At 39.1% G+C, this 15,386-nt stretch overlaps 2 non-coding genes across 2 annotated transcripts; both read right to left on the bottom strand.

Moving 5' to 3' along the window:
• Positions 1-5,374: 5,374 nt before the first annotated feature.
• On the bottom strand, positions 5,375-5,448 carry TRNAI-AAU (transfer RNA isoleucine (anticodon AAU)). Its single transcript has one exon. It is a non-coding gene; the product is annotated as a tRNA-Ile (tRNA).
• A 206-nt stretch (positions 5,449-5,654) lies between these two features.
• On the bottom strand, positions 5,655-5,727 carry TRNAK-UUU (transfer RNA lysine (anticodon UUU)). The gene has a single exon. It is a non-coding gene; the product is annotated as a tRNA-Lys (tRNA).
• Positions 5,728-15,386: the final 9,659 nt, after the last annotated feature.

Here is a 15,386-nt window from a genome sequence, read left to right on the forward strand (position 1 = left end):
GGCCATATTGACAGGGGCTTAAGAGATCTTCAATGTATGTTTTCATTCGCAGAGTGAGGCAACGGGTCAAAATTTTGAGGTCCGTACACAGTAAGCTGAGAGGTCGAAGGGCATCAACGTCATGGGCGTTTGCATGTTTGGGAACCAACACAGTGATACCCGTTCGTAAGGAGGTTCCTAAAATGCAACTATCACGATACTCGTTAAAAAGGTCAGTGAGAAAGGGAGCAAGGATGTCAATAAAAGTGACATAGAATTCCACGGGCAAGGAGTCGACACCAGTGGATTTGCCTCGCTTACCAAGTTTAATGGAGGTCATGACCTCGTCTACCGTGAAGGGCTGGTTAAGACGCTCCCTGTCACCATCGGTTAAGGTAGCTGGTATGTGTTCAAAAAGAGTATCATCACTGACAAACAAAGAAGGCGTGGCATAGAGATGTTTAAAATGTTCTATAAGATATGCAGTCACGTGAGGTCCCTCATATAAATGTCCATCGGGGTCTTTAAGATGCGAAATCAGCTGTTGTTTACCTCTACTACGTTCTCGCTGTACGTGGACAGTACTAACAGATTCTGTGGAATCAGTCGAAGGAATCTTGCTACGAACAATATGGCCGTACATACGTCGGCGATGCATAGAGAGAAGAAAAGCCTTGATTTGATGAATTTGAGGCCGAACAGATTCTCCTTGAGCCTGCGCCTTCACATAGTCCCGTAAAAGCTTAGAATAATATGCATACTGTTCACAGAAGGCCTGATGACGATGAATACTGTATTGTTTACTAACAAAACGAAACACAGGTTTTACACGTTTCTCCCAAAAGTTCATAAAAGTACCTTTATAGCTGCGTTTCTCCTCCATTAAGGATGCCCACTCAGCACGGATGACAGATTGATAGTCCGCTTCAGCGAGGATCGACGTATTAAAATACCACAATGAATTACTTTTAAGGAATTTTGTTACAGGTAAATTGATAAGCATAACGACACAATAATGATCACTAAAAATCACAGGTTCAATTTTGATGTCCTTGACGTAAGGTAATAAGATGCGGCTGACGTAAATTTGATCAAGTCTCGAGGATGAATGCGATGTCCAAAAAGTATGACCCGGAACGCTGGGAAAATAGAAACGCCACACATCGACGAGGTCATATGTTTCAATCACTTTGTGGAGGGAAGGTGAGAAGGGGTAATGAGGCTGGGCATCTATCTCTGAAAGTACTGCATTGAAGTCTCCAGCGAGGATACAGGGGTTGGACCCATTATATAACGCCTGCATGAGATCAGTTTCGAAGAAATTGTTCCGTGCCCTAGTTTGAGAGTTCCCAGCAGGAGCATAACTGTTACATAACCGTATAGTCCGTAGTTGGCCCACAGTAAGTCTATCAGTCAGAGGAGTAGGATGTTCAAGAAAGTCTATATCACTTCTATATATAATTGCAGTTCCTAAGCCTTGGGGAGTAAAATTAGAGCACCAGGAGTGAGTAAAGAGGTTGGAAAATTCAGGCAAAGCCACTTCCTGTGTGAATAGGATATCTATCTCTGCTTTACGGATGAAATCACTCAAAGCATGTTGCTTAACCAAGGAACTTAAACCGTTTAAGTTTAGAGTGGCGATACGAAAACTATACATTTGGATCCACCAAAGAAAAAAATTGTGGAAAGGAGAAAGAAGAGGACATGAGAGAGAGAAGGGATATTACGAAAGATCCGATGCACTGTCAATCCCTTTCCTAGGACGAGATTTTGAACGGGTACGAGCGGACTCTACAATATAACTATCTTGAGACTTTATTAACTTCAAAGAAAAATCACTGTCGCCACTTTCAGTTTTCTTTTTCTTGCGCCGGGTTTGGGACAAAAACACATTTTCACTTGCACTAAGGTTACTAGCAGTAGAAACAACCACATCACTGGGCAAAACACTATCACTAGTAGGTGGGGCGTTGACACTAGGTGGGGCACCAGAAGGGGACACAGAGGTGAGAGTTGTCACATCAGATGGGCGGTGCACAGAGGGAACGTCATCACTGTTGAGAACACGTTGGTCAGAAAGTGAACATAAACCTGTATCAGGTTCCTGTGGAGGCTCAACAATATGGTTATCACTATTGAGAGGGGCCTCTTCAATATTCACTGTGCCGTTGGCAGAATCCATAGTATCAGAAGTCGACGGAGCTGTATGCATCATGGAATCACAAGGAAGGTGCACGGGAGGATCGGGCGATTTGACAGCAGGAATGTCACGAGGCGAGGTCAAAAGTGGGAAGGTGTTGAAATTAAGTAATTCTGGTGTGGGCGTTGCGGAAGGAAGATTAACAGGAGCAGGGCGTGACAAAGGGGAAGATCGGAGTACGGGACGAGAGGATAGGGGAAGGGTACTAGAGCAAAAAATGTAGAGGACTATCTTGTAGAGGAAAATCTTGGAAAAAAATGTAGAGGACTATCACAGAAACTGCATGTCTTGATTTGACCATTATATGTGACCCACAATCGTAAACCTGCGATTGTCACATAGGAAGGTATGGAATGCTTAATGTTCATGCGTATCAACTTCCTGCCAGTACGAGTTTTATAAATGTGACCTGCATCATAGTATTCGTCTTCAATATGTTGCACCTCGCCGTATTTAGAAAGCACACTGATGATTTTTGCATTATCTAGTTCACTAGGATATACGTGTAGTTTAACTAATTGCGACATATTACTAGCAGAATCAAGGTCCAGAACAAATTCACTGTCATCATCTTTGTACACAACTTTACCTTGTGAATCACGTAGTATTTGCTCATAAGTAATCTGGTTTAAGAGTTTAATATACAATATTTTCCTGTTGAAGTCCATTTCTATTGAGATAACCTGGTCCGGGGATAATTTGAAGGTTGAAGCAATCCACTCATGGAGTTTAATCGACGTGGGACGATTACTGACAGGACGAAAATTAATTTGTATAGTATTCACTCGTAAACTAACCATGTCGCAAAACCGTTATCAAAAGACCAAAAGAATAGCACTGGGTCGTAATAAAGACGTTCACAGTCCAATACCACACACAAATGTGCAAAACACGAGGAACAAAAACGAAGCGTTCGCAACTGCACACAGCTTACAAGCACACAGCAGACGAGCGATGGCACACCGCGACTGCACAGACCGAACTCTAACATACCGAGATATGTCTTGTTGGAATCACTTCAGCGTCCCAAGAATAAGTTTCATTTATTCCTTTAACCCTCTGGTAAAACTAAAAATGATAGAAATTAAGTTACTTCCGATTTCAACGTTGATCAATATAGAGCAGAAACGATAACAGATAGTGAGACTGTTCCCAAGAATGGATTCTCTTTCTTTCGTTAAACCCTTGCGTTCTAGTGACATCCACGTGAATGTCAGGAAATACTCCGTTACAAAATACCAGTGACATCGATGGGCATATCATGAAAACATATCTTTTATTAAGGATAGAATTAATCCTGCAGATGGTGAAGTACGGTATTTGAGTGGATGCAAGGCACGAGTTAATTCAACTATTTCTCCTTAGGTGACAGCACCTTACAGACAAAGAAATGTTTTGTCTCAGTGGATGGCTGGTCTAAGGGAGCATTCAATTACGACACACATGCGTTTTGACGATAAACAATTGGCAACTTCAAGACAGGAAGAAAGGTGTAAAAAGTCTTTAATCTCCAGTCAGTACTGCCAACCTGAAGCAACATAAAATCCCTTCAGAACATCAAAATTTCTGTTTTTCAATTCAAGTGTTCCACAATGTAAATATTTTCTTTTATCAATAATTTGAATGCTCTCCGTGTGCGTACACAATAACTATACCCTATATAACGGTTTAGACAGTCGTTTAACATCAAATGAGAACCTGGTATTACAGAATGCACAAAGGAAAATGACACCTGAAACGCAAGGGATTAAAACTCTATTCAAACCGGAAGTGATAGATATTAAGAATTTCCTGTTTTAGTGTTGATCGCCATGAAGCAAAAAGTGATAGATACCGAATAGCAATTTTCGGCAATTAAAAGTTTGAAAAGTATATTCTATTTACGACTTCATTCCTCAAGTGCAGCCGGAAGTTCTATGAACCAGTATCATTTTCTGGTTTGAATATTTGTCTTCGTATAACGAAAATGCTAGAATAGAAAAGATGGCTACTGAATATGATTTCAACGTCCCAAGAGTAAGTTTAATCTCTGATCTTGCTGCTGTATTACGAATAGAAGTTATAAATAGATCTACTACGATCAGTTTCAGAATTGAGTTCGCGTAAGTCTCAAGTCTATTCCAGTGTCATAATGCTTCTTCGATCACAAAATTAACAATAATATCTGTTCTAGATTTGTTAGATCCGTTTAAATCCCATTCTGTACTATCTTTAAAATCATTAACTTCATATTGGCATAAAGATTCATTTCGTCACTCAGTCATAGTTACTTTTGTTATAAACGATGGCCCGAATAGGGAATCGAACCCTAGTTCGTTAGGTTAAAATATAACTACTATCGTGCTTCCTTTTTCTTTTTTAATAATCGAAACCTGAACACTTGCCTCTGAGGTCTTGTAAGTAATTCTTATTTACTTTTCTCATAATTATTCAACCAATGTTTCCCATCAATTGAATTTGAATTGATTTGTGATTTGCGTCTCCTTCACCAGCAAGGCTATAACAGACGTGGACCTACACCTTAAGGTGCAATCCGAACCGCATTAGCTCCTGCCGAGAATCAAACCCGTCTCATACGCCAAAGACGCGTAGGTTGTCCACACAGCCACTAGGAAATTCAGTATTGCCCACGAAACGAGAAGTGTTTCCTCATCTCGTTATTTTATTTACAATTCTTGTCTCGTCTCTATTCTAACAAAACTTATCTCGTATATTTTTGTAAATTTATTACTATTATTGTTATACGAAATTTTATCTAAAGGTGATCAGAACGCTTCCCCGTCACGTCACAAAATGTCCCCGAACGGTGTGATATAACAGCTGGAGTACACTGTGTAATGTCTTGCGTATCGTTCAGCACTAATAAATGCTCTTAATTGTGTTCCTACAATCTCACTATCAGTTTCATACTATCAATCATGTAATACTAAAACAGTGTAGAGATCTTAAACATGGGTAAACTAGTGTTGCGAGAATTGTCTTGTTTCAAATTTGAAAATGCACTTTTCGTCTCGAGAGGATACGATTTCTCGTGAAAGAAGGACTCTAAATGTTACTATTTCGTCTTGTAATGTAACATTTTCTGTTTGTTTTGGTATGGTGCATAGCCGCGAAATATTCCCATTTGCACGTAGCATCCAGTAAAGCAAGCTAGACTCACGACAAAGGTATCAAACCGTTCGATTATAAAATTTATGGCCAGTAAGGGGATCGAACCCATGACCTTCGCGTTATTAGCACGACGCTCTAACCAACTGAGCTAACCGGCCTGATTGCCAGTTAAAATTTATTTTCGTTTTCGTAGAAAAATTGCTTGATTGGTCATAATTAACATCTATTATATGCTTTGATGAGCTCAACTAAATACTATATCATCTTCACGATTAGTCATTAATTGGTATATAGCAGAAATAGTTTTTATATTATTCAACGAATCAATATTCGTATTTTTTAAATTAAAAAACGAAGTATACATCGCCCGGACAGGGACTTGAACCCTGGACCGTTAGGTTAAAAGCCTAACGCTCTACCGACTGAGCTATCCGGGCTGACACACTCTTTTCGGGATAGATAATTTCGGTGCGATGTCGTTTCTGAGTATATAGTACAGTCGGGTGCAAAAGTTATGGACAAAAGTGAGCTTTGTATGATTTATCACTCGGAAAGTGGCATAGATTGGTGAAACTTTGAACCATACAGAGAATGTAGCTTTGCAGTATAATACCAGGTATAATCTCAATAACAATAAAGAAACATGTGATTACAAGAACAAACATGACACTTTTAAACGTATACAATAAGTGGTACCGAAGACACTTGGTGTGCCCCTGACATCAGTAGTTAAATAATTTTTAAAACGGTGTGTGATCAGCACGGACAGTAATACAAGCTCTGCAAGGAGCTTCCATGCTGTTCACAAAGTGATATGGAGTTCCATTCTTTCATCAGCTCTATTGATAATTGCTGGATGGCCATTGGTGTATCTGAACGTGCTGCGACCCCTCATTCAACTCACCGACTGCAAATGGTGCCACCGATGTGTGTGGGTTATCGAATTACAATTCAATGGCAGTGGGCAGTCTTTTGATGGAACACCCCTCGAATTTTCCTTTTTTCTTTTTCTTTCTTTTTAGAATTTTCGTGTATTCCTATGTTATGCAAGTAAAACGAATTCGTTTCCATAAACTCGGTGAATAGTAACAATGTTTACTCAATTTGTACTGTACAGTATATTGCTATAGTGAGCCTCTGGCTATTTAGAACAAAAAGTACCAATAAATTATATTAAATTAAAGTTATTACTCCCAAAGTATCTTATTCGTAAGTATGAAGTCTTATAGGTTGACTATATCATTCATCTATCTGTCGATATATATCAGAGCTAAAACGGTAACATACCGAGATATGTCTTGTTGGAATCACTTCAGCGTCCCAAGAATAAGTTTCATTTATTCCTTTAACCCTCTGGTAAAACTAAAAATGATAGAAATTAAGTTACTTCCGATTTCAACGTTGATCAATATAGAGCAGAAACGATAACAGATAGTGAGACTGTTCCCAAGAATGGATTCTCTTTCTTTCGTTAAACCCTTGCGTTCTAGTGACATCCACGTGAATGTCAGGAAATACTCCGTTACAAAATACCAGTGACATCGATGGGCATATCATGAAAACATATCTTTTATTAAGGATAGAATTAATCCTGCAGATGGTGAAGTACGGTATTTGAGTGGATGCAAGGCACAAGTTAATTCAACTATTTCTCCTTAGGTGACAGCACCTTACAGACAAAGAAATGTTTTGTCTCAGTGGATGGCTGGTCTAAGGGAGCATTCAATTACGACACACATGCGTTTTGACGATAAACAATTGGCAACTTCAAGACAGGAAGAAAGGTGTAAAAAGTCTTTAATCTCCAGTCAGTACTGCCAACCTGAAGCAACATAAAATCCCTTCAGAACATCAAAATTTCTGTTTTTCAATTCAAGTGTTCCACAATGTAAGTATTTTCTTTTATCAATAATTTGAATGTTCTCCGTGTGCGTACACAATAACTATACCCTATATAACGGTTTAGACAGTCGTTTAACATCAAATGAGAACCTGGTATTACAGAATGCACAAAGGAAAATGACACCTGAAACACAAGGGATTAAAACTCTATTCAAACCGGAAGTGATAGATATTATGAATTTCCTGTTTTAGTGTTGATCGCCATTAAGCAAAAAGTGATAGATACCGAATAGCAATTTTCGGCAATTAAAAGTTTGAAAAGTATATTCTATTTACGACTTCATTCCTCAAGTGCAGCCGGAAGTTCTATGAACCAGTATCATTTTCTGGTTTGAATATTTGTCTTCGTATAACGAAAATGCTAGAATAGAAAAGATGGCTACTGAATATGATTTCAACGTCCCAAGAGTAAGTTTAATCTCTGATCTTGCTGCTGTATTACGAATAGAAGTTATAAATAGATCTACTACGATCAGTTTCAGAATTGAGTTCGCGTAAGTCTCAAGTCTATTGCAGTGTCATAATGCTTCTTCGATCACAAAATTAACAATAATATCTGTTCTAGATTTGTTAGATCCGTTTAAATCCCATTCTGTACTATCTTTAAAATCATTAACTTCATATTGGCATAAAGATTCATTTCGTCACTCAGTCATAGTTACTTTTGTTATAAACGATGGCCCGAATAAGGAATCGAACCCTAGTTAAAATATAATTACTATCGTGCTTCCTTTTTCTTTTTTAATAATCGCAACCTGAACACTTGTCTCTGAGGTCTTGTAAGTAAATCTTATTTACTTTTCTCATAATTATTCAACCAATGTTTCCCATCAATTGAATTTGAATTGATTTGTGATTTGCGTCTCCTTCACCAGCAAGGCTATAACAGACGTGGACCTACACCTTAAGGTGCAATCCGAACCGCATTAGCTCCTGCCGAGAATCAAACCCGTCTCATACGCCAAAGACGCGTAGGTTGTCCACACAGCCACTAGGAAATTCAGTATTGCCCACGAAACGAGAAGTGTTTGCTCATCTCGTTATTTTATTTACAATTCTTGTCTCGTCTCTATTCTCACAAAAGTTACCTCATATATTTTTGTAAATTTATTACTATTATTGTTATACGAAATTTTATCTAAAGGTGATCAGAACGCTTCCCCGTCACGTCACAAAATGTCCCCGAACGGTGTGATATAACAGCTGGAGTACACTGTGTAATGTCTTGTGTATCGTTCAGCACTAATAAATGCTCTTAATTGTGTTCCTACAATCTCACTATCAGTTTCATACTATCAATCATGTAATACTAAAACAGTGTAGAGATCTTAAACATGGGTAAACTAGTGTTGCGAGAATTGTCTTGTTTCAAATTTGAAAATGCACTTTTTGTCTCGAGAGGATACGATTTCTCGTGAAAGAAGGACTCTAAATGTTACTATTTCGTCTTGTAATGTAACATTTTCTGTTTGTTTTGGTATGGTGCATAGCCGCGAAATATTCCCATTTGCACGTAGCATCCAGTAAAGCAAGCTAGACTCACGACAAAGGTATCAAACCGTTCGATTATAAAATTTATGGCCAGTAAGGGGATCGAACCCATGACCTTCGCGTTATTAGCACGACGCTCTAACCAACTTTTTTTTATAACTTTTTATTTACATGCTTAGTAGTACATAAAGATCACAGGAAGGTTTAACATTAAAAAACTCCCCAATACATATTGATAGTATATACAAAGGACCAGACGATTAAGTTAAGACTGTTAAAAAATTAGCAAAATATTTCCGCTTACGAACAATAGGAATGCTGATAGCAGCGGATTTTAGGAAAGCAAGGTAAAGATCAGGGTGATAAGGTCCGGGGGTGGTTAACAAATAGACAATAGTGTGTGCCACAAACCAAATAACAGTATTATTCTTTGTAACAGGGTAGTAATTAAAATCTGGGTAAAGTATTAAAGCAGTGGCACGAAAAGAGGAAGGAGGAAGACGGCATATTTTGCTTAAAAGTACACACAATTGCTGCCAAATACTAGTGACTGAGGAGCAAGTTTCGAATCTATGACTAAGAGAGTCAGGTTGTTGGCAAACATTACACAAGTTATCAGCACCAATGTTTAAGTGATACAAACGTTCTTTTGTTTCATATGCGTTATTAACAATAACATACCAAAGAGATTTGTGGGTATAGTTCAGAAATTTAGCATGAACATTACACCAGATACGAGACCAGTTATGAGAGGGTTGCTTGACTATTATATGTGGTGTAACTGCGGGATGAATGTTTAAATAGTACCAATACAAGTCCTTAACAGACATGCATTCTATTTCACATTTTGTCAAAAGTGCATAAGCCATGTCTATTATGACGTCTTTCAGGTGAGGATATTTCCAACTCCACGGGAAGGCATTGATAGGTCCCTCAAGGTCAATACAGGCAAAACACGCTGCAAACACCGCTGCAGAGACAGTGCTGTGAGTAGAACACGCGACCTGACAGCTGCGATGTAACAAGAGAGCTTTGGCTTGAATGTTTACATCTAGAAAGCCAATGCCCCCGTCCTTGGGAAGCAAACGTAACTGAGTGGAAGAAACACGTAATAATTTGCCGTGCCAAAGGAAAAACAACGCAGAACTATGTAAGGAGCGGGCGATATTGTGGGGGAGGGGATAAATCTGGACGAGGTGCCAGAGTACGCTATACCCAGTCTGTTTAAGAAACAACATTCTGCCTAATAAACTAAAATGACGATGTTTATGAAAATAAAGAATATTTTAAATTTTTGCAGCAACGTGGGCAAAGTTAGTAGTAATGGTACGTGTGGTATTAGGAAACCATTCAATTCCTAGTATTTTAAGAGAGTCGACAACCGCAAAATAAACCCCATACTCTTGAATACAATTGTCATTTAAACACACAATTTTCGTTTTACTGTCATTTAATTTTGCACCAGATATTCTTTGATACTTGGTTAGTAAATACAGAATATGTTGAATTTCTACAGGGCTGTTCACGAAGTAATGTGTGTCGTCGACATAGCTTTGTGCAACAATTTTAGTATTATATACAGGGACCCCTGGTAAAAGAGATTGAACAGAAAATAACAAAGGAGCCAGAGATAACCTAAATAAAATACTGGACATGCTATCGCCTTGAAGGATTCCGTTATTAAAAGGAATCGCTACACTTAAGCCACCATTAATCTTTATCTTAGTGATTCTCTGAGAATAGACACCTTTAATCATAGAGATAAATTTGTCACCAAAACCAAAGCGAGTTAACACATTAAACAAATATTGATGCTGAATTCTATCAAAAGCCTTAGAGTAGTCCGTTGAAAGAATAGCCACTGTATGATCAGTTCTACACTCATAATATGCTATAAAATCTCGAAGATTGGATAGCGCTTCATACATACGGCGAGTCTGTCCATGGCCATATTGACAGGGGCTTAAGAGATCTTCAATGTATGTTTTCATTCGCAGAGTGAGGCAACGGGTCAAAATTTTGAGGTCCGTACACAGTAAGCTGAGAGGTCGAAGGGCATCAACGTCATGGGCGTTTGCATGTTTGGGAACCAACACAGTGATACCCGTTCGTAAGGAGGTTCCTAAAATGCAACTATCACGATACTCGTTAGAAAGGTCAGTGAGAAAGGGAGCAAGGATGTCAATAAAAGTGACATAGAATTCCACGGGCAAGGAGTCGACACCAGTGGATTTGCCTCGCTTACCAAGTTTAATGGAGGTCATGACCTCGTCTACCGTGAAGGGCTGGTTAAGACGCTCCCTGTCACCATCGGTTAAGGTAGCTGGTATGTGTTCAAAAAGAGTATCATCACTGACAAACAAAGAAGGCGTGGCATAGAGATGTTTAAAATGTTCTATAAGATATGCAGTCACGTGAGGTCCCTCATATAAATGTCCATCGGGGTCTTTAAGATGCGAAATCAGCTGTTGTTTACCTCTACTACGTTCTCGCTGTACGTGGACAGTACTAACAGATTCTGTGGAATCAGTCGAAGGAATCTTGCTACGAACAATATGGCCGTACATACGTCGGCGATGCATAGAGAGAAGAAAAGCCTTGATTTGATGAATTTGAGGCCGAACAGATTCTCCTTGAGCCTGCGCCTTCACATAGTCCCGTAAAAGCTTAGAATAATATGCATACTGTTCACAGAAGGCCTGATGACGATGAATACTGTATTGTTTACTAACAAAACGAAACACAGGTTTTACACGTTTCTCCCAAAAGTTCATAAAAGTACCTTTATAGCTGCGTTTCTCCTCCATTAAGGATGCCCACTCAGCACGGATGACAGATTGATAGTCCGCTTCAGCGAGGATCGACGTATTAAAATACCACAATGAATTACTTTTAAGGAATTTTGTTACAGGTAAATTGATAAGCATAACGACACAATAATGATCACTAAAAATCACAGGTTCAATTTTGATGTCCTTGACGTAAGGTAATAAGATGCGGCTGACGTAAATTTGATCAAGTCTCGAGGATGAATGCGATGTCCGAAAAGTATGACCCGGAACGCTGGGAAAATAGAAACGCCACACATCGACGAGGTCATATGTTTCAATCACTTTGTGGAGGGAAGGTGAGAAGGGGTAATGAGGCTGGGCATCTATCTCTGAAAGTACTGCATTGAAGTCTCCAGCGAGGATACAGGGGTTGGACCCATTATATAACGCCTGCATGAGATCAGTTTCGAAGAAATTGTTCCGTGCCCTAGTTTGAGAGTTCCCAGCAGGAGCATAACTGTTACATAACCGTATAGTCCGTAGTTGGCCCACAGTAAGTCTATCAGTCAGAGGAGTAGGATGTTCAAGAAAGTCTATATCACTTCTATATATAATTGCAGTTCCTAAGCCTTGGGGAGTAAAATTAGAGCACCAGGAGTGAGTAAAGAGGTTGGAAAATTCAGGCAAAGCCACTTCCTGTGTGAATAGGATATCTATCTCTGCTTTACGGATGAAATCACTCAAAGCATGTTGCTTAACCAAGGAACTTAAACCGTTTAAGTTTAGAGTGGCGATACGAAAACTATACATTTGGATCCACCAAAGAAAAAAATTGTGGAAAGGAGAAAGAAGAGGACATGAGAGAGAGAAGGGATATTACGAAAGATCCGATGCACTGTCAATCCCTTTCCTAGGACGAGATTTTGAACGGGTACGAGCGGACTCTACAATATAACTATCTTGAGACTTTATTAACTTCAAAGAAAAATCACTGTCGCCACTTTCAGTTTTCTTTTTCTTGCGCCGGGTTTGGGACAAAAACACATTTTCACTTGCACTAAGGTTACTAGCAGTAGAAACAACCACATCACTGGGCAAAACACTATCACTAGTAGGTGGGGCGTTGACACTAGGTGGGGCACCAGAAGGGGACACAGAGGTGAGAGTTGTCACATCAGATGGGCGGTGCACAGAGGGAACGTCATCACTGTTGAGAACACGTTGGTCAGAAAGTGAACATAAACCTGTATCAGGTTCCTGTGGAGGCTCAACAATATGGTTATCACTATTGAGAGGGGCCTCTTCAATATTCACTGTGCCGTTGGCAGAATCCATAGTATCAGAAGTCGACGGAGCTGTATGCATCATGGAATCACAAGGAAGGTGCACGGGAGGATCGGGCGATTTGACAGCAGGAATGTCACGAGGCGAGGTCAAAAGTGGGAAGGTGTTGAAATTAAGTAATTCTGGTGTGGGCGTTGCGGAAGGAAGATTAACAGGAGCAGGGCGTGACAAAGGGGAAGATCGGAGTACGGGACGAGAGGATAGGGGAAGGGTACTAGAGCAAAAAATGTAAAGGACTATCTTGTAGAGGAAAATCTTGGAAAAAATGTAGAGGACTATCACAGAAACTGCATGTCTTGATTTGACCATTATATGTGACCCACAATCGTAAACCTGCGATTGTCACATAGGAAGGTATGGAATGCTTAATGTTCATGCGTATCAACTTCCTGCCAGTACGAGTTTTATAAATGTGACCTGCATCATAGTATTCGTCTTCAATATGTTGCACCTCGCCGTATTTAGAAAGCACACTGATGATTTTTGCATTATCTAGTTCACTAGGATATACGTGTAGTTTAACTAATTGCGACATATTACTAGCAGAATCAAGGTCCAGAACAAATTCACTGTCATCATCTTTGTACACAACTTTACCTTGTGAATCACGTAGTATTTGCTCATAAGTAATCTGGTTTAAGAGTTTAATATACAATATTTTCCTGTTGAAGTCCATTTCTATTGAGATAACCTGGTCCGGGGATAATTTGAAGGTTGAAGCAATCCACTCATGGAGTTTAATCGACGTGGGACGATTACTGACAGGACGAAAATTAATTTGTATAGTATTCACTCGTAAACTAACCATGTCGCAAAACCGTTATCAAAAGACCAAAAGAATAGCACTGGGTCGTAATAAAGACGTTCACAGTCCAATACCACACACAAATGTGCAAAACACGAGGAACAAAAACGAAGCGTTCGCAACTGCACACAGCTTACAAGCACACAGCAGACGAGCGATGGCACACCGCGACTGCACAGACCGAACTCTAACATACCGAGATATGTCTTGTTGGAATCACTTCAGCGTCCCAAGAATAAGTTTCATTTATTCCTTTAACCCTCTGGTAAAACTAAAAATGATAGAAATTAAGTTACTTCCGATTTCAACGTTGATCAATATAGAGCAGAAACGATAACAGATAGTGAGACTGTTCCCAAGAATGGATTCTCTTTCTTTTGTTAAACCCTTGCGTTCTAGTGACATCCACGTGAATGTCAGGAAATACTCCGTTACAAAATACCAGTGACATCGATGGGCATATCATGAAAACATATCTTTTATTAAGGATAGAATTAATCCTGCAGATGGTGAAGTACGGTATTTGAGTGGATGCAAGGCACGAGTTAATTCAACTATTTCTCCTTAGGTGACAGCACCTTACAGACAAAGAAATGTTTTGTCTCAGTGGAAGGCTGGTCTAAGGGAGCATTCAATTACGACACACATGCGTTTTGACGATAAACAATTGGCAACTTCAAGACAGGAAGAAAGGTGTAAAAAGTCTTTAATCTCCAGTCAGTACTGCCAACCTGAAGCAACATAAAATCCCTTCAGAACATCAAAATTTCTGTTTTTCAATTCAAGTGTTCCACAATGTAAATATTTTTTTTATCAATAATTTGAATGCTCTCCGTGTGCGTACACAATAACTATACCCTATATAACGGTTTAGACAGTCTTTTAACATCAAATGAGAACCTGGTATTACAGAATGCACAAAGGAAAATGACACCTGAAACGCAAGGGATTAAAACTCTATTCAAACCGGAAGTGATAGATATTAAGAATTTCCTGTTTTAGTGTTGATCGCCATGAAGCAAAAAGTGATAGATACCGAATAGCAATTTTCGGCAATTAAAAGTTTGAAAAGTATATTCTATTTACGACTTCATTCCTCAAGTGCAGCCGGAAGTTCTATGAACCAGTATCATTTTCTGGTTTGAATATTTGTCTTCGTATAACGAAAATGCTAGAATAGAAAAGATGGCTACTGAATATGATTTCAACGTCCCAAGAGTAAGTTTAATCTCTGATCTTGCTGCTGTATTACGAATAGAAGTTATAAATAGATCTACTACGATCAGTTTCAGAATTGAGTTCGCGTAAGTCTCAAGTCTATTGCAGTGTCATAATGCTTCTTCGATCACAAAATTAACAATAATATCTGTTCTAGATTTGTTAGATCCGTTTAAATCCCATTCTGTACTATCTTTAAAATCATTAACTTCATATTGGCATAAAGATTCATTTCGTCACTCAGACATAGTTACTTTTGTTAAAAACGATGGCCCGAATAAGGAATCGAACCCTAGTTAAAATATAATTACTATCGTGCTTCCTTTTTCTTTTTTAATAATCGCAACCTGAACACTTGTCTCTGAGGTCTTGTAAGTAAATCTTATTTACTTTTCTCATAATTATTCAACCAATGTTTCCCATCAATTGAATTTGAATTGATTTGTGATTTGCGTCTCCTTCACCAGCAAGACTATAACAGACGTGGACCTACACCTTAAGGTGCAATCCGAACCGCATTAGCTCCTGCCGAGAATCAAACCCGTCTCATACGCCAAAGACGCGT

Source organism: Thermobia domestica, chromosome 16 (assembly GCF_964235325.1).
Source record: "Thermobia domestica chromosome 16, izTheDome1.hap1.1, whole genome shotgun sequence".
In the NCBI taxonomy this organism is placed as follows: domain Eukaryota; kingdom Metazoa; phylum Arthropoda; class Insecta; order Zygentoma; family Lepismatidae; genus Thermobia; species Thermobia domestica.